Source organism: Taudactylus pleione, unplaced genomic scaffold (assembly GCF_031769625.1).
Source record: "Taudactylus pleione unplaced genomic scaffold, aTauple2 ptg000041l, whole genome shotgun sequence".
In the NCBI taxonomy this organism is placed as follows: domain Eukaryota; kingdom Metazoa; phylum Chordata; class Amphibia; order Anura; family Myobatrachidae; genus Taudactylus; species Taudactylus pleione.
In genome coordinates, this window is record NW_028284443.1 from 53,478,485 (window position 1) to 53,503,584 (window position 25,100).

At 47.1% G+C, this 25,100-nt stretch overlaps 1 protein-coding gene across 1 annotated transcript in view; it reads right to left on the reverse strand.

Annotated features, from left to right (window-relative positions):
- The window catches only part of JADE3 (jade family PHD finger 3), a 93,159-nt gene extending 71,861 nt beyond the window's left edge, over positions 1-21,298 (reverse strand). Inside the window, exon 1 of the mRNA XM_088458754.1 lies at positions 20,992-21,298. The gene's annotated coding sequence lies outside the window, so the exon portion shown is untranslated. The remainder of the gene's footprint in view (positions 1-20,991) is intronic.
- Positions 21,299-25,100: the final 3,802 nt, after the last annotated feature.

Here is a 25,100-nt window from a genome sequence, read left to right on the forward strand (position 1 = left end):
CTCAGGACCACAGCCAAATCCCAAGGCGCCACAGGTGGAACAAAGGGCGGCTGAATGCGGAGAACACCCTGCATAAAGGTGCGCACATCCGGGATTGTAGCAATCCTACGGTGAAACCAGACAGATAGGGCCGAAACCTGTACCTTCAAAGAAGCAAGGCGAAGCCCATGATCTAGTCCCGCTTGCAGGAAGGCGAGAATCCGAGACAGACGAAACTCCCGCGGTGCATAACCTCTCGGTCGACACCACTGGAAGAACGTATGCCACACGCGATGGTATATCCTCGCGGAAGACGGTTTCCGAGCTCGTAACATGGTCCGCACCACAGAGCTGGAAAACCCCCGGGACCTCAGCATGGCCGTCTCAACAGCCACGCCGTCAAAGACAGCCGAGTCAGGTCCGGGTGAAGGCAAGGACCCTGAGACAGAAGGTCCGGTCGTAGCGGCAACCGCAGAGGAATGTCCACGGACAGACCCTGAAGGTCTGAGAACCAGTGCCGTCTGGGCCACGCGGGAGCTATCAACAGGAGCGTCCCTCCTTCCTGTTTGAATTTCCGGATTACCCGTGGAAGAAGGGAGACCGGAGGGAACAGGTATGCGAACCTGAACGTCCACCGGACGGACAGAGCATCCACCAGAGACGCCCCTTCGTCTCTTGTGCGAGACCCGTACACCGGCAACTTGTTGTTGTGCCGGGACGCCATGAGGTCGATTTCTGGAAGACCCCACCTGTCCACCAGTAGTTGAAAAACGTCCGGGTGCAGGGACCATTCCCCTGGATGAACGTCCTGGCGACTTAGAAAGTCCGCCTGCCAATTTAGCACTCCCGGGATGAAGACCGCTGATATGGCCGGAAGATTGCGCTCCGCCCAAACCAGGATCCGAGAGACCTCTACGAGAGCCGCCCGACTGCGAGTTCCTCCTTGCCTGTTTATGTAGGCCACGGTGGTAGCATTGTCCGACTGGACCTGCACCGGGTGACCCTGGAGAAACCGCTGTGCCTGCAGGAGAGCATTGAAGACCGCACGGAGTTCCAAGATATTTATTGGAAGCTCCGCTTCTGTCGGCGTCCACCTGCCCTGGAACAAGTGTGGACCCGAAACTGCTCCCCAGCCCCGAAGACTGGCGTCCGTTGTCAACAGGACCCAATTTGGAACCCAGAACGGACGTCCCTTGTTGAGGTGGGTCGTCTTTAACCACCACGCAAGGGACAGGCGAACCTCCGGGGTGAGCACAATCGTCTGGAACTTCAGAGACTGAGGCAGCCCGTTCCACTTGGACAGGATCAGGTGCTGCAGAGGTCTGGAGTGAAACAGGGCGTATTCCATCATGTCGAACACCGACACCATGGAGCCCAGTAACCTCATCGCCGAGTGTAAGGACACCCGGCGGCTGTGCAGACAACTGCGCACCCTTGACTGTAAAGCAGAGATCTTGTCCTCCGTCACGAAGATCCTTTGCTGTCCCGAGTCCAATAAGGCTCCAAGATGCAGAATCCTCCGAGACGGGATTAGAGTGGACTTCTGCCAGTTGATTAGCCAGCCGTGCCGTTGCAGCAGTGCAATGGTCAGGTCCAAGTGGTGTAACAGGAGCTCTGGAGATCCTGTCACCAATAACAGGTCGTCCAAGTACGGCAACATGCGGACTCCTTGCAGCCGCAGAGAAGCCGCCATGACCGTCATCACCTTGGTGAAAACACGTGGTGCTGTCGCCAGGCCAAAAGGTAACGCCCGAAACTGGAAATGGTCGCTGCGGATTGCAAACCGAAGGAACTCTTGATGGCGCAAAAGAATAGGGACATGCAGGTAAGCGTCCTGTATGTCCAATGACACCATGTAGTCCCCAGGTTCCAGCGCCAGAATGATGGACCGTAGGGTCTCCATCCGAAACTTCGGGACCCGCAAAGACTTGTTGAGTGCTTTGAGGTTGAGAATCGGACGATATGACCCATTGGGTTTCTGTACCAAAAAAAAAAAAAAAATTTGAATAGAAACCCTGGCCCTTCTGGGAGAATGGAACAGGCACTATAACTCCAGCCTGGAGCATAGTGTGCAATACCTTCCGCAGCTCCGTAGCCTTGTTCCGGTCTGATGGTAGACCCGTGGTGAAGAATCGAGCCGGGGGTCTGTGCCGGAAGGAGAGGGCGTACCCGTGGGAGACCACCTCCAGAACCCAAGTGTCTGTCTTAGTGAACGACCAACACCGGGAGAACTGCAGCAGGCGGCCTCCCACCCTGGGATCCCCCAAGGGGAGACCCGGACCGTCAAGCCGCAGGCTTGTCATCTGGCTTGGGGGCCGGACGTCTGGTACTCCATGCCTGTTTCCGGGGCTTGACCGATTTCTTAGGGCCAGCCTGTCGAGGAAACGACTGTGGTTTGGGCCTGCCCTGGGCCCTAGATGACCGAAAGGACGATGGTCCAGAACCAGAAGGAGCAGCGGCCGACGGGAGACAAGCAGATTTGGCTGCCGCCAGCGTGGCCACAATCTTATCCAGATCCGGACCGAAGAGAACTTCTCCGGTAAACGGCAACGCTTCCAGACCTTTCTTGGAATCTGCGTCCGCCTTCCAGGATCGCAGCCACAAGGTGCGACGAGCAGCTACCGCTGCTGAAGAAATTCTAGACACCAGAGTACTAATGTCTAGAGCCGCCTCGTTGATGTAGGTGGCCGAATCACGGAGATTGCCAATCAACTCCGCCTGTTCGGCCGGACAGTCGGATTCAAAAGAAGCCTCTAATGAATCCGCCCAGCGCTCCATCGCTCTGGCAACCCAGCAAATGGCCATAGCCGGCCGTGCTGCCCCCCCTGCAAGGGAATAAGCGGACTTCAGGCAGATTTCTACCTTGCGGTCCGTAGCATCCTTAAGGGAGGACATGGATGGCATCGGCAATGTGGCACTACGGACAAGACGGGTCACGTGAGAATCCACCTGTGGAGGGGATTCCCACTTAGCAAAATAATTATCCGCGAACGGATAAGCCACCGCCAGGCGTCTCTGCGGCTGGTATCTTTTGCCAGGTTGTTTCCACGCCTCCTCTAAATGGTCCACCAACTGACCCGAAAGAGGAAAGACTGTGGCATCGCCCTTCACATCTTTGAAAAAGGCATACTTAGATTTAGCCGCTGGGGGAACTTCGTCCTCAATCACCAAGGCTGTGCGGACCGCCCGAATAAGTCCAGGAATATATACTCTGGACTTAGCATCAGCGTCCTTAGTATGGAGAGGTTCCTGATCGTAAGGATCCAGAATCTCCCCATCATCAGACGTCCCTTCGTCATCCTCATAAGGAGCGGACAGAGACGCCACCGGCCTTTTATGAGGCCGCATCACAGACTCCCCTTGCAACACATCCGACAAGTGCTGTACAGAACTCGTCAGGGAGTTAACCCACGCTGGCTCCTGAGAACCCGGGAGCGGGGAAATAGGGAGACTGTGGGGTACCACCAATTGTCGTGGGAACCCCTGCATGGGTGACGACACCACAGACTGCTGGGACAAACCCATCGGAGTAAACGCGGGCTGCGGAGCTAACTGGCCCATTAAAGCTGTTAACGCCTGAGCGAAACAAGCCCAGGGCAGCTCCTGTACCGGTGCTGTAACCGTAATAGGCCGCGCCATGGACAAACACTGCCGGCAAAGGCCCTCCGCGCTACCCTCCCCCTCCGCTAACGGTACTTTGCACGTGGTACACTGTAGCCGGAGGGGAAAATCACTTTCAGACATGATGGCACCACGTATGTGACCTCTCTCACCAATTAAGTATTAAATAGGTGAGAGACCACCCTGCAGCACCGCACCGCAAGGGCTTTAGCAGAAAGAACAGGGACAGTAATAAAGCTGACAGTTTAGAGAAGAAAAGTTACAGGCAGCGCTAGCACAGTCACATACAATGCAGAGAAATAACAATTCCTGCACTAACAGCGCTGATCACTCAACTACACAGACACAGGGCCTGGTAGGACACAGCGCAGCATACACAGACCTGAGCCACAGCGGAGGAGAGGTATGCGGGGGAACCCAGACCACGATGCTTCCTTCCAGACTTCCAGCAGCGTTCACCATGCGTTGCAGAGAAGATGGCCGCCGAGGAGCAGAGAGAAGCTGGCCTGGGGGAGGAGCGCTGCCACAGGACCAGTCGGCAGCATGCAGAGAGGGCTGTGTGCAGCGGGGGAGGCGCCGGCTGTGAGACAGGGAAGGCGCGCTCCCCTGGCATGCATTTAACCCCTGGGACGCCGCAGCGCTACCGCTCTGCTGCGGTCCGCTGTCCCAGGGGGTAGTGGAAGCGCAGGTTGGTCGCCTGGCTCCACGCTGCAGCCAGTCCCCAGGGAGCCCCCTGCCTGGGGACTTAGGACCATGTGATCAGCGGGGACCCACCGCGGGACCCCGCTGCTTACCTCTGTCCCCCTTGAATCCGGCCATGGTCCGGAGCATCTGGGGTCACCGCTAGCTGTGACCCCAGATGCCCACCAGCATCCCCGGATCAGTACCGGCGTTCTGGTACCGGCGGGGTGTAGGGAAGACAGCATGGACGTCAGGACTGACTGTCCATGCTGTTCATCCAGATGTGCAGCCACAGCTGCATGAAGAAAAAGCTTCAGGGGCTCTTCTAGCCCCCACTCCAACAGGTGCACCCGACTCCGGCCGGGCACCAAACTAAACTGAGGTGCCTTGGGGCGGGGTATAGGAGGGGGACCTAGTGCATCCTGGGAGGCTGAAAGCTTAACTCTTTGGTGCCCTGCGACTGACGTCACACCTATACCCCCAAGGTATCCTGTGGAACCCTATGGACCCTGAAGTAGAAAAAAAGGGGTAGGACCATTTATTTTTGTAGTAGTAGTGTGTCTACTTCAGCAACATCAAAATTGTTCAGTTGGACTAGACAGACATCTGTGAAAAAAGTTGGTTAAAGATATGGAGCCAACTTCAGGATTAGTTGGTCAGACAAGTTGCTCAGTTGGCCGGTTGGATGAAAAGTCGGTCTATTGCCGCGTATCAACTATGCGACATTACTGAGCGATTGCATGATTGAAGGTATGGACGAAACCCAATCTCCTCCACCTCCTTTATCCTCTGTTGGTGCTAAACATAAGAAGGATAAATTGTTGCATTGCCACATCTAAATAAGCTAGAAGTACTCTAGGTATCCCTGGGTATAGCAGGCTGGTCATTTTGGCAGTAAAGCATTATTAAAAGGAAGTTATAGCCTAGTAGTTATAAGGTAATAATGTACATTATTACCATGTGAAGCATGGAAAGAAACTAAAAAGAGAAATAAAGAAAACAGATACGTTGACTACTATGCATTGCCCTACCCAAGTTACAAGATTTTTTTGTTATTTTAATCTTTTTTTAAGGAAAAAATGGGATTTTGGTACCTACCGGTAAATCCTTTTTGTCTGATTCCACAGGGGACACTGGAGGTGCTTACGCTGGGGTATAGAGGCGTGGATAACTGGAGCCGGCACTTTAAATAATTTAGACGTGTGAAGCTCCTCCCCCTCTATGCCCCATCAGCCCTCAGTTTAGAAAATGAAGACCGAGAGGAGATGGAGAACAAGCGGAGTAAGAAAAGGAGAGAAGAACACACAATAACTGTATCATACAACATACGGAACAAGCCACACAGGCAGGCTAAGAGCGCTGAGGTGGGCGTCCAGTGTCCCCTGTGGAATCAGAGAAAAGGATTTACCAGTAGGTACCAAAATCCCATTTTCTCTTTCATCCACTAGGGGACACTGGAGGTGCTTATGTCAGAATCCAGACCTGTCTAAAGGAAAAGCAGAAACCGTGGATAAACGAAAAGTCCTAGACGGAAGACCCCGACCGGAACACCATGAGATGTAAGCACGCCAGAAGCGATGATCATGCGCAGCCAAAACTGGCTTCCTGGCACGTATCATGGTGGGAATAACCGCGTCTGGGATGCCACTGAGTCTTAGGATATTGGTTTAAAGAGCCACCCCATTAAACGCAGTTGCGCTAAGTTGGGGTGTATGAAAAAAAGCCCTGCTGTAGAGGATCCGGGCGCATAGGAAAGGACCACGGATCTTCTGTCAATAGGGACCCAAGGTCCGAGAACCAACTTCTCCGAGGCCAGTTCTGAGCCACGAGAATTACGGAGACCGTCTCTTGTTTATCCCCTTTTAAGAAGACAAGGAAGACGCGGAATCGGAGGAAAAAGATAAACAAAGTCTTAGATCCACTGACTTGTCAGAGCGGCTACTGCTTCCGCCTGCGGATCTCGAGTTCTTGACACGTATACTGGGAGCTGACAATTCAGTCATGACGCCATGAGGTTCACCTGAGGACATCCCCATCGACGTATCAGCGCGCTGAACACGTCTGGATGAAGCTTCCATTCTGGATATCCTGTCGACTTAGGTAATCTGCTTCCCAGTTGTCCACACCCGGGCTGAATACTGCCGTCAGGATTACTTACTGGTTCTCGGCCCACCGGAAGATCTCAGTTACTTCTCGCATAGCCATGCGACTCAAGAGTTCCTCCTCGGCCATTGATGAAAACGACTGCCGTCGCGCTGTCGGACTGAACTCTTACCGGATGAGCCCTTTAGAAACTCTGTTGCCTCTATCAGAGCATTGTTCGCTCTGAGTTCCAACGCCTTTATGGCCCACTTCTGTTCTAGAGGGGACCCTTGAACCTGAAAGTGGTAATCGAGGACTACTGCTCTCCATCCTCGGAGGCTGGCATCCGTAGTTACGATGATCCAGTTCCACACACCGAATCTCCGGCCCGCTAAAAGATTGGTGGATTGCGTCCACCAGAGAAGGCCACTCTGGTAACCGGGCTCAGACGGATCTGTTGTTGTAGAAGCAGACGAGACCCTGACCCCTGGAGTGAAACCAGCCGAACTGTAGTGCCTCAAAAGCAGCTACCATCTTTCCCAAGAGACGCAGACAAAGAAGCATTGACACCTTCATTGGTCTGAGGACCAGCTGGACTAACCTCTGTGATTGATCTGATAGAAGAGATACTGATGGAGCCTTGAGCAACAGATCGTCCAAATAATGGATTATGTTCACTCCTGATGACCGAAGGAGAGCGATCATGAGTTTGGTGAATATGCGGGGAGCCGAGGATATGATCTTTCAATATCCAGGGATAATAGGAACTCCCCTCGTTCCAAGACTGCAGAGATTCCATTTTGAAACGATACATCTTTAGATACAGGTTTAAGGACTTGAGGTTCAAGATGGCCATGACCGCACCCTCCGGTCTGGGCACTACCAGCAGGCTTGAGTAAAACCCCATACCTCGCTGATGCTCCGGAACCGGAACTAACACAGATGACACTACTAGAGACCTGATAGCGTCCCGTATGTAGAACTTGAAATTCTTGCAAGTGGGCTCCCACCGCAGGAGACCCCAGGTGGGACGGAAAACAGTCATGCCACCTGTTTCTCAGCTGGTTTAGACTCTGGTCTACGTGCAACCGTGTGTGGACGACCTCTACCTCCTCTCGGTTGCGTAGGAGCACCTCTGGCTCTACCATGAAAGGAATGAGGGGCTCAAAAGGAATTCTGGAGCAGTAGACGGGAGGAAAGAGGACTTACCGCCCCGTGGCTTGGGATATCCACTTGTCCAATTCCGGGCCAAAAAGCATGTCACCCGTGAATGGTAAACCATCAACCGCACGCTTGGACTCTGCGTCCGCCTGCCAAGCGCGCTCCTGAAATAGCAGATGCAGATATGCGAGCACTAATCTGACTAATATCCTTTGAAGCTTCTCCCAAGTAAACTGCAGACTCACGGATGTGTTCTGCTAATAGACGTAATTCTGCTCTGGAAGTAACAGAGTCCAAACCTGAAATCAGCTGGTCAGCCCAGCAAACCACAGCCTTGTTAACCCCTGCGGGGTTAGGACCAAGTTGAGCTCCCGTTGCGGTATATATAGATCTTAGTGTTGTCTCCAACTTGCGATCCGAAGTGTCTTCTACAGGAGGAGGAGTTTCCCACTAGACGGAAAACTACGCCCAGATGCAGAACAGGTGCTTTACCCTCTGCACCATCTCTGGATACACATTAAATAGTCAGTGGACGAGGGATCTGAACCCAGGTCTTGAAATTTGGAATTGTTTCCAGGCCCTTGTGTAAAACTTCCTCCAATTCACCCTCTACGGTATCCTCTGTGGCGAGGAATTCTTCGTCCGACTCTTCTGACTGGAGAACAGTCATTAGAGTACGTTTTTGAGACGGGCTTTGGTAGGAAGTGGGGTGTGTAGGCACCGCTGTACCCATCACCGGAACCAGGGTGTCTAGAGACTTGGTTAAGTCAGCTACCCAGGGAGGTTGAGACCTGCGCGCCTCAGCCAACTCCGATGTTAAATTTGACATAACTCCTACCATGTCAGTGGCCCATGGCGGAGCAGGAGAGCTAGTAATCGCCATCTGTGAATCCGTTGTTGTACAAGCATCACATAACGTGGATAGCCTGTGGCTTGGTCCGTTTGTTGTTACCCTTGGAACAGACAAACAGCCTTTGAGAGGCCTTGGTTCTGTTGGACATGTACACACAGTCACTCAGAGAAACACAGCATAAAACAGAAAAGACATCGACATATAAAAACAAGAAGGCCGTGGGACACAGAGGAGGAGAAACCCCCCTCCCACAGATCAGATTCCCCTGCACTTACACCCCAGTTACTTACAGCCTCTTTACCAGGGATGTAATCAGGAGATGTAGTTGTCCTGCAGCACAGGAATGGCAGCAGAGGAATCCAGCCTTCTGTGTCTTACACTGCAATCTCCTGTATAGAGATGCAGTATGAGCTGCTGTGTAATGAAGAGCGGCAGCCCTGCTGTTATACAGCCACTTGCCGTGTAGGGGAGAGAGACCCGCGCTGCCTTTAAGCTCCGCCCCCTTCTTTATGCCCTAAAGGGCTATCAACCTCCTTACAAGATGCCTCTGTGGCCATTAAACCCCCCCACCCCACGCGCCACACCGCATGTACCGCGGACCGCTTACCGCCTCTCTGCCCCGCGTGTAACAGCGGGGAGAGGGAGAGCCGGGCGGAAGGAGGGAGAGCAGGCGCCTGTCAGCTGCCCCGCGCTACTGTAACAGCGGGGGGGAGGGAGAGCCCGGCGGGTAGGAGGGAGAGCAGGCACCTGGTCACGCTTGTAGAGCACTTATCCCCTGCCCCGCACTACTGAAACAGGGGGGAGAGGGTGAGCCCGGCGGGAGGAAGGAGAGCAGGTGGCTGCGCTTGTAGCGCACTTAATCAGTTGCCCCGCAACAGGCTGAGCCAGGTGCCGCGCTTACCAGCGGGAGGAGGGAAAGGGTGCTTGTAGTGCTCTGCATTAGCTGCCCAGCATTCTAATTATGCAAAACCGCTGGGCAGCGGCGGGGCTGGGAGCCGGGGGATGCGCAGGTGGTTACTCACTGCGTGGTCCCCGATGGAGTCTCTCTGCAGCTTCAGCACTTCTCTTCCTTGTTGAGAATGTGCTGTGGCGGTAAGGATCTGTCAGTGCTTTTCAAATAAGCGCTGTGTACTCCTTCCTGCCTCCTATAAGGACAGGGCGCCAGGTACCCGGACCCCACCTTTAGAGAGGTGGCGAAGGGTACCTAAAAGTGTCAAAAGATGTAAAAATAAAGAAAACCTAAATAAATAAAATAAATGTGTTGCTGGAGCACAGCAGATTGTGACCAGCTTCGTAGGCACATTTTCTAAACTGAGGGCTGATGGGGCATAGAGGGGGAGGAGCATTACACTTTTAAATTATTTAAAGTGCCGGCTCCAGTTATCCACGCTTCTATACCCCAGCGTAAGCACCTCCAGTGTCCCCTAGTGGATGAAAGAGAAAAGCAAAATGCTAAACTTTTAGCCCTGGAGCACACCTTGTACATAAATCTGTATAAGCTCTGTAGCATAACATTAAATATTTTTAAACATGTCATAGAAGAATTAGAGCAAAGAGATATTACAGGCACATCCCTCAGTGATTGGCAATAGAAAATCTCCCTGTTAACCGACTGTGGTTTTCACTCTCTCTAATCCTAACATTTATATGCTCAATCTGTTAATGAAACTTTAATCGTTTGGGAGCCTTTCAGGGTACAAAGATGATGGTTATACCAAGGGGTCAATCCAATTACACACGAAGGGTATAACAGAGAAACCTTTGCAAAGTCATCAGAAAACTGTAGATTCGGTCTCACAATTATTCAAAACAATGATTGACTCAACTCAGCGGGTTATCGCCTGAAACTCTAAATTAGGACTCAAGAAATGAGTAGACTTTAAAAGTGCCTTGACTCCCAAAATGGGTGTTCGTTATCTCTTGCTGATGCCCAAGATCCATGGGCCAGCCTCCGTCTATGCCCATCTGTTTACGCTCTCTATTTGGAATACTGCTAACAGCCATGATTTCTTGACAACAAATCCCTCTCCATATCCCCAATTAGGAAACCCATTGGGTTCCTCAGATAAAATGGCCTCACTATAGAAACAAGAAAATTAACATGCTAAAAGATCTTCATAATTATCTTGGTAAAATTTGCACCTACTACATTTGCTGGCTTGTAGGAAAATTATCCACCATCCCTTCATTTTAAACAACTGCAGATTAATTAATTTGTTCATTCTCAGGGCCTGATTCAGCAAGGAACGCAGTTGCTAATACGCACGCAATCGGTAGATTAATTCGCACTGCGCATGTGTCTGCATCTCAGTGCGTGTGTGCAAACTAGCATTTGCGATCCAAACTGCGCTTGCAGAGGGTACACAGACCCATGGCAGAGTGATTGACAAGCAGTGCAGTTTGTGGGTGGTGACAGGAGAGTGGTCGGGCGAACGCAGGCGTGCGCGTGATTAAATTATCCACTTCGTGGCCATACACAGCCTGAGACCTCATAGCGTGAAGTTATCAATTCCTGAGTGAGGTCTGACCTGCCTTAACTGCGCGTATGGGTGTAACCGATTATTTTGCTATGTTGCCCAAGTACACGGATGTGGGTAAGTGAAAGTGACTGTCCTTATGTTAGGCTGTGATCGCAATGCCACTGTAAACATTTACATTTCACCGCTGATATTAGCAACTGTGTAGCGTGCATATTAGCAGAATAGCGATCCTTGCTTAATCAAGCTTCCTAAATACCATCAGAATTGCAAACCTGGTTCTATTTCAATAACTCCAAAGTACCGGGACCAATCTGATATCACTTATTTAAAAACTTTGGCCTCCACCTCTTCCTTATTTACAATTTCTATCTAGAACAAAAATAAATAAATACTGCAATACAATAGGCCAAATTCAATTCAATGCGATGATGAATAGCTGAGGGAGGGAGCTCCTGCAGCTATTCAATACAATGCGCTGTGTGCCTGGTTGGGAATTGGTTAAGTCAGAGAATGCCGATTCTGACGACTTAACCTGGGTGTTTGAGCGCGAGAACCGGCATTCTCTGACTAAAGTGCCGGGCGCGCGGCTATTTGGCGTGTCCAGCACTTTTGTCGGATTTCTCCTCACCTCCCCTAGGGGGTGCGCAAAGAATTCCTTTAGCTGCACAAACAGCGCGGTGTATTAAATAGCTGCAGGAGCTCCCTCCTGCGGCTTTTCAGCTTCGCATTCAATTCGTCCCAATCTTTGTTTTCCTTTTCTAAATTATGTTATTCAGAACACTTATGGCCTTCGCAATATGATTGACTGTTTCTGGTCATTGTTTCATATTTTAATGTGTTACTTCCCAATACATTGTACTCCTGTACTGTTACTGTTGGTAGTATTATAGCACTGGGTAATTAACACTATAAAGAATACAGCCCTATGTTTTTTTAAATCTAATTCTAAGACAGTGTGTATTCACAAACGTCAAGGTTTGCAAAAGTATTACATACTGTAGTCCTGGCAAGTATAGTGTGTGAAATAGTGAGCATATGCGCACACTGTAAAAAAAACAAAACAAAAAAACACGAAAAGGTTCAAAAGAGGATATAAACCCAATAAGAAAATTCATCAAACAGTCAAAAATATGAATAAAAGTTCCCACTAACCAACATACCTCTCCGACTCTACAGTTATTGATGGCAGAAACAGAGAGTTACACAAGTCTTCCTTCTGCAATTACTGAAATGCAGTCACTGACACAGTGAGAGGAGTCATCACTCAAGTGGGAGAGAAGCATTTTCTTTCCTAACCCATCTATTAAAAATGTAACAGTCAGCACACTTCATCCTGCAGTGAGGGGTGAGTTACTGGAATACCTGCTGAATCCAGCAGATTATTCATGACTGAATTATGCAATTTTTCATTCAGTCAGTTACGGGGAAAAGATTTTTTTATCACCGTGCTTGATTATTAAAAACAATAAAGTCTGGTGCTTATCATTGGAAAACAAGAGGATTTAAAATGCTATTGTATAGTTAATATAGGATATGAAATAAACCACAATACACAAAATTGTCAAGATAGCATCAATAAAAATAGTAACATTGAAACTAAACTTCCTGTGCAACAGTAAATATGTGGTAATTCATACACACATAAATATCCCAATATCACATGATGTTAGTATTGTTAGCAGCCCATAGATATTGAGTTCGGGAATATATTATTTGTTAGGCCGGGTACACATCAGGTGATATATTGGACGATATATCATACCCTCAACTGCGCCTTTATGTGCGTCAGTAACGTCTTCCCATCTGATGTGCTACATGTCAGATGAGCCGACGTCGCTGACGACAGCATGCAGGATGGAAGGGTTTATCGCACGGTCGAACACTGGATCGTGCTGGGTGTACGGGTGCCCGATGTATCCTTCCCTTAGGCGTCGGGTCAGCTGGGATACACATCGTTCTGATGTGTACCTTACCTTAGTTGCAGAAAGAATGTAATTTACAGGGTTGAATAGACTCAAAGTTAAAGAAAGGAATCTTCATAAAAGTTCACAAAACTGTTAGCAATTGTAAACAAGTAAAAAGGTAACATTACCATTGTATACAGTTTATAGTCCCATTATGAAGATTTTTATCAGGATCAACAATGAAACTTGTATCCATTATTGAATTCCAAAGTCCGGTCCTCCATGTAGTAAACAGCCTGGCTGGGATCCACTATGACCAGATCCCAGACAGGCTGCTTATTACGGTAATGTTCCCTTTTTAAAAAAAACCTTTATATACACAATTGCTATAAACCGTTTTATGAACTTTTATGAAGATTCTCTTCTTTAACTCTGAGTCTATTCAACACTGCAAATTACATTTTATCCCCAGCTAACAGCTAATATCCCTGAAGTAAATGGGCGGAATTCAATTGATTTAGCGCGCCTGATCTCCCGTCTAAAGGTGACAGGAAATCGTGGGGCGCTATTCAATTGATGCCGATTATTGCGCTGATCCCGTCCATAGAGGTTGTGTTTAGCCGATTAAAACGGCTATTCCCGACCAAAGTGCTGGGAGCGATCATGAAAAGTGCGGTTCGGGCACCCAAAATGGGCTTCCGCCCATTGCAGCTTGCACCCCTCCCCGGGGGAGTGAGCTGAAATGGTGCGCCAGCAGCTAATTGCACCCTACAGGAGCAATAATTGAATAGCTCCGTCAGGTGCGAAGGGGGCTAGAAACAAAGTCTATGGGCTGCTAACAATTGAGATATTATCTGTGTGTGTGTAAGAATTACTACATATTTACTGTACAGGACAATTATTCATTTTATTACTATTTTTATTGGTACAATTGTATGTAGTGTAGGTTATTTCATGTACTATATTAAATACACAATAGCGTTTTAAAGCCTCTTGTTTTCCAATGAAAAGCACTAGACTATTATTTTTAATAATCAAGCACAGCTATATAAATCTTTTTCTCTTTTTGATCCATCTAGTTAGATGCGGCTGGCACCAGCTTCTTATCCCTTGCTCCACACAACCATAATTAACCACCTCTATACAAATATCGATCACATCATTTGCATTCTTTATTTTTACTTTTATTTAGCTTACTTTTATACAACTAGCTCCAGGAGTTTTCGTGATATAATTATCACATATATATTCAGTCAGATATGTCACTTGGGCATTACTTTACTAAAGTCTATGGATAACATATTAGAATGCCCTGAATGAAGACTCAATATAAATACTCCTGTTCAAACAGATATATATGTACACGCCTTGGGGTGCATTGACACTGGAAAGGAAAAAGTCAGCCCACAGCAGACAAATACAGATTACTCATTTTAGTGTAGTTCACACAATAAAAAAACAATATGACCATTTTGATTCTAAAGGCAATGCTACATTATTATTTGCCCTTTGCACCAGTTTTCATTCATATTCACTCTCTAAAGACGCTTCATATAATAAAATACATTAAGTTCTCTGTGCAGAACAACGTAAACCTAAAGCTGGGTACACAGACAATATTTCAACCTATCCGACGGATGGGTCTGATATATTGTTAAAATGCCTGTGTTCCCTCTATGTCGGGCCATGTGCGCTCCCGTTTGCTCGTCAATCACATCGTCAGGTCAGCCCTACGTACACCTCAACCTGAAAATGCGACCGATGACCACATGCAGCAGGATGCGGGTGGTTCCGACATATTGGGCGGGTGGGCATCGGATAGTTTAATGTGTACCGCCCACCTGATAGGTTGGTTTGTCGCATCGCTGGGTTCTTGTAACTAAACCCACCCAAACTTGCAATAAGATGGTTTAGGTAAGTGAAACTAGATATTACGTGATCATGCTGGTAGCACTTGCAAGTATCATTGGCTCTGATACTTTGATTGGTAGAGTGATAGAAAAAAAAAAAAGGATAATAAAAATTAGTTGAGTTTATGCTTTTAAAAGTAAAAAGAGTATTGCCCACCATTAATGATGGTGAAAACAAAAAAAGATAGACATTCAATAGATCGACAACAGATGGTAGACAGACAATAGTTTGACAGGTACAAATGGTCAACACACATATGGACGATACAAAAATTGTCAACATTTTTTTTTTTAAATTTAAGCCTAATCTTCACCCTAACCTTCCCCCTGGTGCCTAACCTTGACCCTCCACCAATTGACTAAACCTAACCCTAGTCTAACCCTAACACTCCACCTAGGGTTTAACCCTAACTGTCACCTTCCGCAGCCTAACCCTAAGCCTCTGGCAAGTGCCTAACCTTAAAAATGTTGAACATCATGTGTCAACCTATGAGTCTTCTATTCTAGACACTGTTAATCTTTAATCCGGGTACAATTCTAAACAGCATATGTTCACAGAAGAGATGGCTTGCTTTATAAAAACACATTCAAAGGCAGCCTTGGCTCAGGCTCTAGCTAAACTGCAGACAACAGTATTAACCAGTCACTAAAAAAAGGGAGATGTTTTGAACCTTCAAGAGATATAAAGTGGAGAAGTTGGCTTTACTCAACCAATCAGCTTCTAGCTATTGTTTATCTAGCAGTCTATAAAACGACAGATGCCGATTGGTTGCTATGGGCAACTTCTCCACTTTATCTCCTTCAAAGGTTTGATACATCTCCCTGTGTGCCAATTATCTGCAATATTAAGGCAAGACATTGAGACCGAGGGTTCTAATTATAAGCATGTGCAATTTTGCAATAAGGCACATTTTAGACCTCATTAATTAACGAGTTTTCAAACTCATTGCATATGATAAATGGTACTAAAGCCAATCAGCTCCAAACTGTAATTTTTCAAACAGATGACAGTTAGGAGCCGATTGGCTGGAGCACCATTACCATAGCAAGGAGATTTGAAACTTGTTGCATATGATAAAACCCGTTGATAAATGGGCCCCTTTGTATGGCTCTATACTACAGCGATAGAAAATGTGTTAAAACTTAACCCTTTCATGAAGAAAGATGTTATTCCCTCAAGTCCACAAAGTCCTTCATCGAAAGTGTTAAGGTGCCTACACACTTAGCGATACATCACATCTTCAGATTTGCCAATCTGGGACACGATGCACTGGAAAAAGTTAAGGCTGAACGATAGATCATTTGTCACATTGGACACTTTTTACAACAAATCGTGTGAAGGACTGCCGGGGAGCTGTCGGGGGAGAGTTCAGGGGAAATTGTACATCGTGAGCACATCGCCAAGTGTGTAGGCACCTTAAGGATTCGGGGAAAGGTTTTGCAAGTTTGACATTTTCAAATTATATTGCACAGGCCAAAGAGCCCACGTATGTGCAGTAAAAATATCTCCATTCTTGTCGTTACAGTAAAACTTGCCTTTTTTTAACCATATTACACATATATGCAGCACATCATATCACGATTCCAGTCGCTTCCGGGTGAGCTACCCAAGCATAACGTCATGATGTTAGGTTTGCTCCAAAAACTATGATAAAGTAAAGATTATCACAGCTTCATAAACTGCACACAGATCACAGGCTACATCACCTACTATGAGGACACCATAAACTCCAATTTAACGGCACAGCTTGAAAAATAATTGATTCAGTGCTGTGCCCTATTCATGAACTGCACAAAGCAGCAAAGAAAATGGGGTAAACACTGCTTTATAAATATGCCCCTGAAGGAGAAACAACAGTAATAAAGTAGCTACAGCTCCAACATAAAAAAATAAAATGTTGTTCCGTTTGTTTCCTTTTTCCCCCACACATATTAAGTATAAACTTCTAGAGGTCACAATTGAACATGATATACTTGTTAAATTATGAGATACATGGACTTATCCCAACCATTCAGTTATCAAAAACAAGAGATGAGGGGCTATATTGGCCAAATCCCTTCTGCTCCATATCCTAATCGGAATGAAAAGCCAATATTTGGGTGAGTCCAAATTATTCTCATGCTGACCAAACCTTCCCCCCTCTTACTCTGAAAGTCCTGACACATCGCCATGCACCCTTGTCATTATCGGTGCAGCCATCTACAAGATAGCAGTGCCGATGTGCAGGGCAATGTATGAACGACAGCTGCAACTATTGATATCGACAGCTGAAATTTCCCCATCACCACAGCAGGGACAGCACTGTCAACACCCCACATACCCTATACACTCCAGGCTGCATTTGCAATACTATTTACAGCCTGTACCTGTCATAACCCTGTATTTTATGCTACTTGGTTTACAAACCAACACCTTTTTAAGTTGTATGCAGTGTGGAGTAACCTCCATTTGCACACTACTGCGCACCCAGTACCACCATTTACTCTGCCAATAGGTTATGGCCCAGGCCGCCAATGTGCACAAATCAGGCTGCCAGTATGCACAGACACCCAGGTGTGAAGACAAACAAAACTAAGAATACAGACTGCAGCGACACGGAATAAGAGGATCTAAGTGAGTACAGTAACTCCATTACTTTGCCAAACAAACAGGTACAGAAAATGATGACATTTTCCATGGAAATGCAATTATAGAGGGAAAAGCCATGGAATATTAACTAGCAATCGTGGTGATTACAGATAGAGCAATGAAGAGAATAGGCTTAGATGTAGAACAGCATGTTTACTCCATTATTCACGGAACGACAACCCCATATTACATGTGGGTGGCTTTATAAAGACAAATATAATAAGACGAATTAGGCATCTTTTATGTGATACAAAACTTAGTGCATGCAGACACATGAACGAATATATAAAATGCTGTCCATCTCTCAGCAATTAACCAGCAGGCTTCCTAGTAGACAACAAGGAGGTTGCAATGTTGATGCCGCAAAACCTTATGCCAGAGTATAATTTCCTAGTAGTAGCTTTAGAGCAGGAGTGGGCTACTGCTGAACTACAGATCCCAGCATAGCCTGCAACTGTTTTAGCACACCCTGACAGCAAAACTGTGGCAGGGCATGCTGGGATGTGTAGTCCCACAACAGCTGAAGGGCGCTTAATACTTACCCCTGCTTTAGAATCTGGTGTTATGAAGCCATCAACAGAAGCTGTACGGCAAAGCTACTGCAGTTTTAAGAGAACAGACCTGTAGAGACTAATGATGAGAATTCTGTTCTTCTGTTAAGAACCACAAAGCCTAAAAAGTTTAAAATGTCATAAGTTGGGACATGAAGCTTCAGAGTGCAGAGCGAGTGAACCAGTTGGTACCTCATCACATAAATGTGACAGAAGGAATGAGTCAGTGTTCAAGGTAGCAGACAGCCACCACAGGGACTGTTGAGTACATGGACTAAGGAGCCGCTTTAGCTGCAATGAGAGTTGGTTCAAGTTACAAAATCCATGTGAATCAGTAAACATTAGGGGAACAGGAGACAAAGTACTAAATGTCACGAAAGTCGGGACAATTACTGTACGCTTAAGAATTAAAGAGATGACAGATGCGAGAGCAGTCAGCACACCCATGGACAAAAGTGTGAAAACTTCAAAACTTGTGTGTAGAAAATCAATAAATGAGAAAAATACCTCATCAGAATGCAGTTGGAACTTCGATATATGCAAGCGTTCGTACATGACATAGCCCATGCAATGCCCATGTAAGCCAAATTCGCAAACAAACCAGGAAAAGGAGCACTGGACAGCTGTCAAGCGCATCTTTAGATAGCTGAGAAGAACAAAATTCCCTAAAACTAAAGTTCAAGACAACAGAAAAATTATAACTACAAGCATTCTGCAACGTCAATTGGGGAGTGGACAGGCAATCCTATACCGGATATCAATTTGCTATGGCAGACGCAGCCGCCAGCTGGGCAAGTAGAAAACAGCCAACAGGTACATTATCTACTACTGAGGTGGAGTACATGGCTCCTACAGAAACAGCCAAAGAGGCATTATAGCTGAAAGAGACTAGTTGAGAGGAGGCTGTCAACATTGCACCCGCTATGGTGTGTTTGCGGGGCGCCGCTCCATGCCCGATTTCAAAACTGGCTCACGGGTGGGGATGGCACCTACAGGCTGTTTTAGCAGGGCACATTCTTCCCTTTTGAAGGCGCCCCGCTAAGACAGCCTGCAGGTGCCATCCTCACCCACGAGCCGCAGTGTCCCAAGAGTGGGGAAAACTGCGGTGTAATGATCACCGCCAGTGAATAGATGCCGGGCGCATGCGCCTGTCATCTATTCACAGAGAAGAGAGAGCTTGGGGGTAGCCCGGCATGTCCGTAAGTGCTGGGCATGCCCCCAAGAATGATGAAAAGGGGGCGTGTATTAAATACACCCCCTTTTCTCGTGGTCTAGCCCCCTTTTCAGACGCGCATGCTGGAGTGCTCTCTCTCTAGGTCCGGTGCCCTGCCCGGTGCCGGACCTAGAGTGAACACTAATTGCATGCATCAACAGAGGTGCAATAAACGTATCTTTTAGTACCAAGCATTACGGTAGATCCAAACATATTGCTATCAAACAATTTCATGAGAGCTGGTAGATAATGCTTCAATCAATGTATTTCATGTGACCAGTAAAAACAATGTTACAGACATGTTAACTAAGGGTCTGACATCACATGTCTTGAATGTTTTATTGCAGGAGTATGGACTGGAATATTAAAATGTTGATGTACTTTATTATGTTATGTCTACATAACATTGTTTGTTTGTGGGTGCAGATGCAACATCAAAATGTGTGATGTTCATATTGAAACCATGTAACCAGAGAAAGTCATGAGCGAGGGTGGGGGTGTCAAAGGAGTACTCTAGGCAGCCTCTGTTCCCTTCAGCTTGCAGCCGCCAGGCACTAGGAACCAGTGACTCTCCAAGGAGGCCTCCGACATGCGCAGAAGACTCTTTCCTCCTCGGCATCCTGTATGAACGGATGTGCCCCTAAGTTGCTCTCTCTACTGGGAGTACTACAAAGCCCTATAGAGACCCCATTGCAATGGTAGATAATACAATATGCTACTAATATGTTCAAACTAAAGGTTATAAAAGTGAGCAAAGAGAAAGTGAATACATCATGCCCATTTGGTTTGTATAAAGCTATAGTATTCCATCCTCATTTCTACTGTATACCAAACAAACATCTGTAATTCTACACTATTAGACCCACACAAGGCAAAATGATGCGACCCGTTCATAGCATAGGAAGAGATGATGGAGATGATCTCATCTCCAAGCGCCGACTTGGCATGTGCCTCTGATGACATCAACCAGACAATAAGCAGGGTCGGGCCGCCAGTCTGAAAGGGGTCTCAGCCGGGTCGCGCCTGAGATGGACCTGTGTACAAAATCCCGGGTGCGACCTGGCATTGACGTGTGAAAGGGGTATAAGTATAGTCTTTAATATTCCTGAGTTTAGCCTATATAAATGTTATTCTAAGGTGACATCAAAAGATAGCACTGTTTGCAGAAACAAAATATATGTAATTTAAATGACATTTGTTAATAATGTGCTGGTGAAAGCTACAGTACAAACTGAAAAATTACTCTGGTCTAAAAGTATGGGGATCTTATTGGGCTTTACATGGTTAAATAGGACTATCCCAAAAGCATAGCCTGGGGCATCCATGAAATGTATGTTGTGTTGTATAATTTTTTTGCTTATTTTAAATAATAAAACATTTTATTCAATAAATTACTTGTAGACTCACAACATCCAACAAATCAAACTATTTATGTAGTCTTTTTAGGCACAATAATGTATGAGCATCCTAATCTTTATAAAAGATACTTCTACAAAAAGAATGGGAAAAACATTGCAGCACAGATGATAAAATCAGTGTTCCCATAGGAGCATTGTACAATGAATGACAGGACAGGACAGAGCACACTGTCATCATGTCACTGCGGGCAGGGTGGGCGATGGGAACCCTGACAGGAGATGTACCGGGGCTTCTGCCTTGGCGCCAAATCTATCAGTACAGTGGCCGGTGACACAGACAGAGAGCAAGGGGCGTCCTGTCCGCGCCTAGAGAGCCCACACAGGCAGGCAGGCGGGCGGGTGATGGCACACTGGCGCCTCTCTTTCTGTACGTCCTACTCACACAGGGGCCGGGGACCTGGAGGATGCGGAGCATGGCGCACACACACCGTCCACTACGGTGCCCCAGCCTCCCGCTTAGCCAGGCACATGCTCGGGGCCTGCGGTGCGGGCACATCTCAGTATCTCACCTTCTCTGGAGCTCGTCAGCCTCCAGCCTCTGTGCAACAGCAGCACGTCCCTCTCAGTGCTGATGGCGGGGCCTGTGCATTCCTCAGCCCGGGCGGGCCTGGCCGCGCTGCCCGGAGCGGAGACTGCAGATAAGCCCGCAACCCTGTCCGAGCACAAGGCAGCTTGCCTGGATCTTCCCTCCCTGTTTGCAGCCTCCCAGCAGGCGCACACATCCACACACAAGAAGCCTATTGTATTGACACTGCTCGCTGGCTTCCCACGCTCCTCCTCTTCCACTTCCTTCCCTGCATCCCTTCCTCCCCTCCCCACACACAGAGCTCTCCTATACCATGCATGTGGGCATAAGCCGGTACTACCCCTCACCCGGCATCCCTTCCCGCACACAACTCTTCTAGGCACAGGTACTACCATTCACACTGACTGCAGCCCTTTCCTTCCCGCACACACTGCTCTCCTACACTATGACTACCCCTCACCCAGCAGCTCTTCCCCCCTCTCCCGCACACTGCACTCATATACCATGGATGTGGGCACAGGTACTATCGCTTTTACTCCGCTCCGCTTCCAGTGCTCTCATACACCATGCATTTGGGCGCAGGTACTACCCCTCACCCTGGAGACCATCTTTCCCTCCGTGCACACACTGCATTCCTATACTAAGTGCATTCCCTCACCCTTCTGCACCCTGTGCATACACTCCTATCCTCATACAGTATATGTAATACTACTTGTGTCTTTCTACTAAGCAGGCAGCTGTCTTCTTACAAGCGTCGCTTTCCCCTTTATTGGCGCTCGCCTTCATTCATGCATAGTATATACTTTCTAATACACTGTTCCACATGGCTTTCTTTTCTTTCTAATACCAGAGTTCGTGTTTAAAACTTTAACCACTTAACTGGCGAATTTTTTCCCCCCAAAAAACGATTGAATTGAGTCAAGAAGATCTATTTAAAACTTATCCAACACAATTTTATTAAAAAAAAAAAGTTTTATATATATATTTTTTTTTAAATAGTATACCATAAAATAGCAATTTCTATGGTATACTGTAGTGGACCATCGATGGCTGTACCATCAATGGCTAATTACTTTAAACCATCGATGGTTTAGTTCCACATAAAAAAAAATTTTTTTCCCAATGTATCGGGAAAATCAATAGTAACAATGATCAAGACTGACTGGGGGAAATAGGGACATAGGACGTGGGATAGCCAACCATTGATGGTGAACCATCGATGATTTACACCTCTCTTGATAGTCACTACTGCTGGGGTTGCAGTTGGCCATTCAAAAATGGGGAAGGGACTTAGCAGGGGCCATGGGCGAGGCTAAGCTCAGTCCTGTTGAGGAGAAAAAAAACATCAGCCCCCACTCATCCATTGATGGCAGAGAGCCATCGATAGCAGAGAACCAATGGTTCTCTGCCATCGATGGGAAAACTAGTTATTAGCCAGTCACCATGAATGGTTAAAACATTAATGGTCGCATAGATTGGTACAAAAATTGATGGTCGATGGCCATCCCTAGGAACTGCTATTATTCAGTGATTGGAGGCAGGCTGGCTTTCCTCGGCGGCTGCTGCCTGCCTGGGTATAATGTACAAACTGTGGGGCTGGCTTATACCCGGCAGCTGCTCTCTCTGCAGGTACAGTGATGGCGAGGGCCACTTGCAGCCTGTTTCTCCGGCGGCTGCGCTTCATTTCAGCTGCCGAGATCAGTGTAGAAATGGAGGCGCTGATGGCAGTGTGTTTCCCCGGCGGCTGCTTCTCCTTGCAGCCGCCGGGTTCAGTGAGGCTGGTGTGGCCAATATCAGCATGTTTCCCCAGTGGCTGCTTCTCCCTGCAGCCGTCGGGTACAGAGAAGGGGGAAGTGCCGCTGGCGGCTTGTTTCCCAGCGGCTGCTTTACCCTACAGCCATTGGGTACAGCAAGGGGGCATGCACCGATGGTAGCCTGTTTCCCCCGGCGGCTGCTTCTCCCTCCAGCTGCCGGGTACAGAGAAAGGGAATGCGCCGCTGGCAGCTTGTTTCCACGCGACCGCGTTTCCCTGCAGCCGCCAAGTACAGCAAGGGGGGAGGCGCTGATAGTAGCCTGTTTCCCCAGCAGCTGCTTTTCCCTCCAGCTGCCGGGTACGGGAAAGGGGGAGACACTGCTGACATAATGTCTCCACGGAGTCTGCTTCTCTCTGCAGACGCCAGGTGAGAGGTGCTACCGGGCCACCGATCAGTGGTGATCGGCACCAGCCCGAGGTGTAGGCTAGAGGGACAGGGAGGTCCCTGTAGGATAGGCGTTTGCTGGAAGATTAGCTTCCCGCAGCCGCCCACTGGGCATTTCTGACTGGTCGTATCAGATACGACCATGTCAGGGAAAGCCCAGTCTGGTATGGTTGTGGCTTATACGACCGTGCCAGGCAAGTGGTTAATAAGCATACCTCTCGTTCTGTATATTCTTTTGATTATTATTGTAAACTAAAAAGTTGAAGAACCAGTTTCACACATCAATTCTGGTTACACACATCAGAAGCAGAGGAATCCCTGAACTACACATTCATTTCCAACCTGTTCCCAAGTTTCTTTCCCTTGGCACCCCACCACCCCCTAACCAATCTGTTTCTATTTGGAAATACCTCTGTCTTCACATCTTCTAGCCACTCTCTCACACAATGCTGTGACTATGGCTAGTAGACAGCAGCAAACATGGCAATTTTCCAATTTTACTCCCATTTGATCTAACCCCAAGCTTTCGCAAAGGATGTTAGATCACATGCAAACTGAAAGTGTAGATTTCCGTACAGTGCTTTATAGAAAAAGCTTTATATACACAATATAAAATTGATGCTACATTGATAGTAACATTAGAAAGAGGATAACAAATAATGGAATTAAAACATTGAAATGGGCTTTTGTGTAGAGAAAATACATGGGGGCTTAAGTAATAGAGTGCGAGCTTGTGCTGCTGTGGGAATTCATGCAAGTGTTCTAGTATTTTTTAAAGCAACAATCATTTTAAAAGAAAATCCAAGATGGTTTTGCCTTTAAAATGATTGCCGCTTTAAAAATACAGGAACACTCGCATGAATTCCCGACATGTCACAAGCTCGCACCCTATTACATAAGTCCCCTGGTGTTAAGCAAGAGTGGTATTATATAAAAGGTTTAAAAAAAATTGTTTTAATTAGATCAGCTTTTTATTTAAATAAATATCTCGGAGGCTTAGTCAAAGCAAATGCTGCCTCTAAATAATGTATGTACCAGTGGTTCCCAAACTGGGTGCCTCAGGGCACTTGCAGGGGTGGCTTGGGTTGGTGGTCCAGTACCAAATAAAATGATTTTTATTCAGGGTGATTGGCAGTCATTAGCATTGGCTTGCGTATCAAAAAATATGTGGACAAAAATAAACACAGCTCTATCAACCACCACATAAATGAACCTAAGGGTGACATATAAGCACAATTTACTTCATTTAATTTTTGCTGAATGTCTCAATAAGAAGCTTTTGGCCCATGGGTGCCATGGAAAACATGCTGATACTCTAGGGCGCCGTGATTCGAAAGTCTGGGAACCACTGGTATGTATGTAAGTCATTTAAAAGCTTTCACCTACAGCCCCCAGCTCATTCATACTGTATGCCCTAACTACCCCAGTACTTAAGCTGGGTTCACACTATACAATATCAGGCTGATCAGTCAACTATCTGCAGATCGGTACAATTTTTATGCAGTGTGTAGGCATGATTGATTTACAGAAATGCAGAGAAAAAAGGCCAGAAATGCTTGGCTACAATTATCCGATTGTTAAAAAATTCTGATATGTTAGCCATGATGTAACAATATTGTGGAATGTTTGTGCATTCCTCATAATCTGAGCCTTCTTCCTTCAATTTTTTTGTTTATGTCATCCTCGTGGGCGTATATATGCAAAATCACTGTGAACATCGGCAGGTTTTTTTTCTTAAAAAAATTGCATATTGTATTGCGTGGATATCAGGAGCTTTCACTGGCAGTAAAATTGTAATAGATCGCTAGGAAAATCACTGTAGTCTGGTGTGTAGCCAGCTTTAGTATTTCCTTTATGCCGCTCTGTGCTAACCCGCAGCCTTTTCACTTATCAA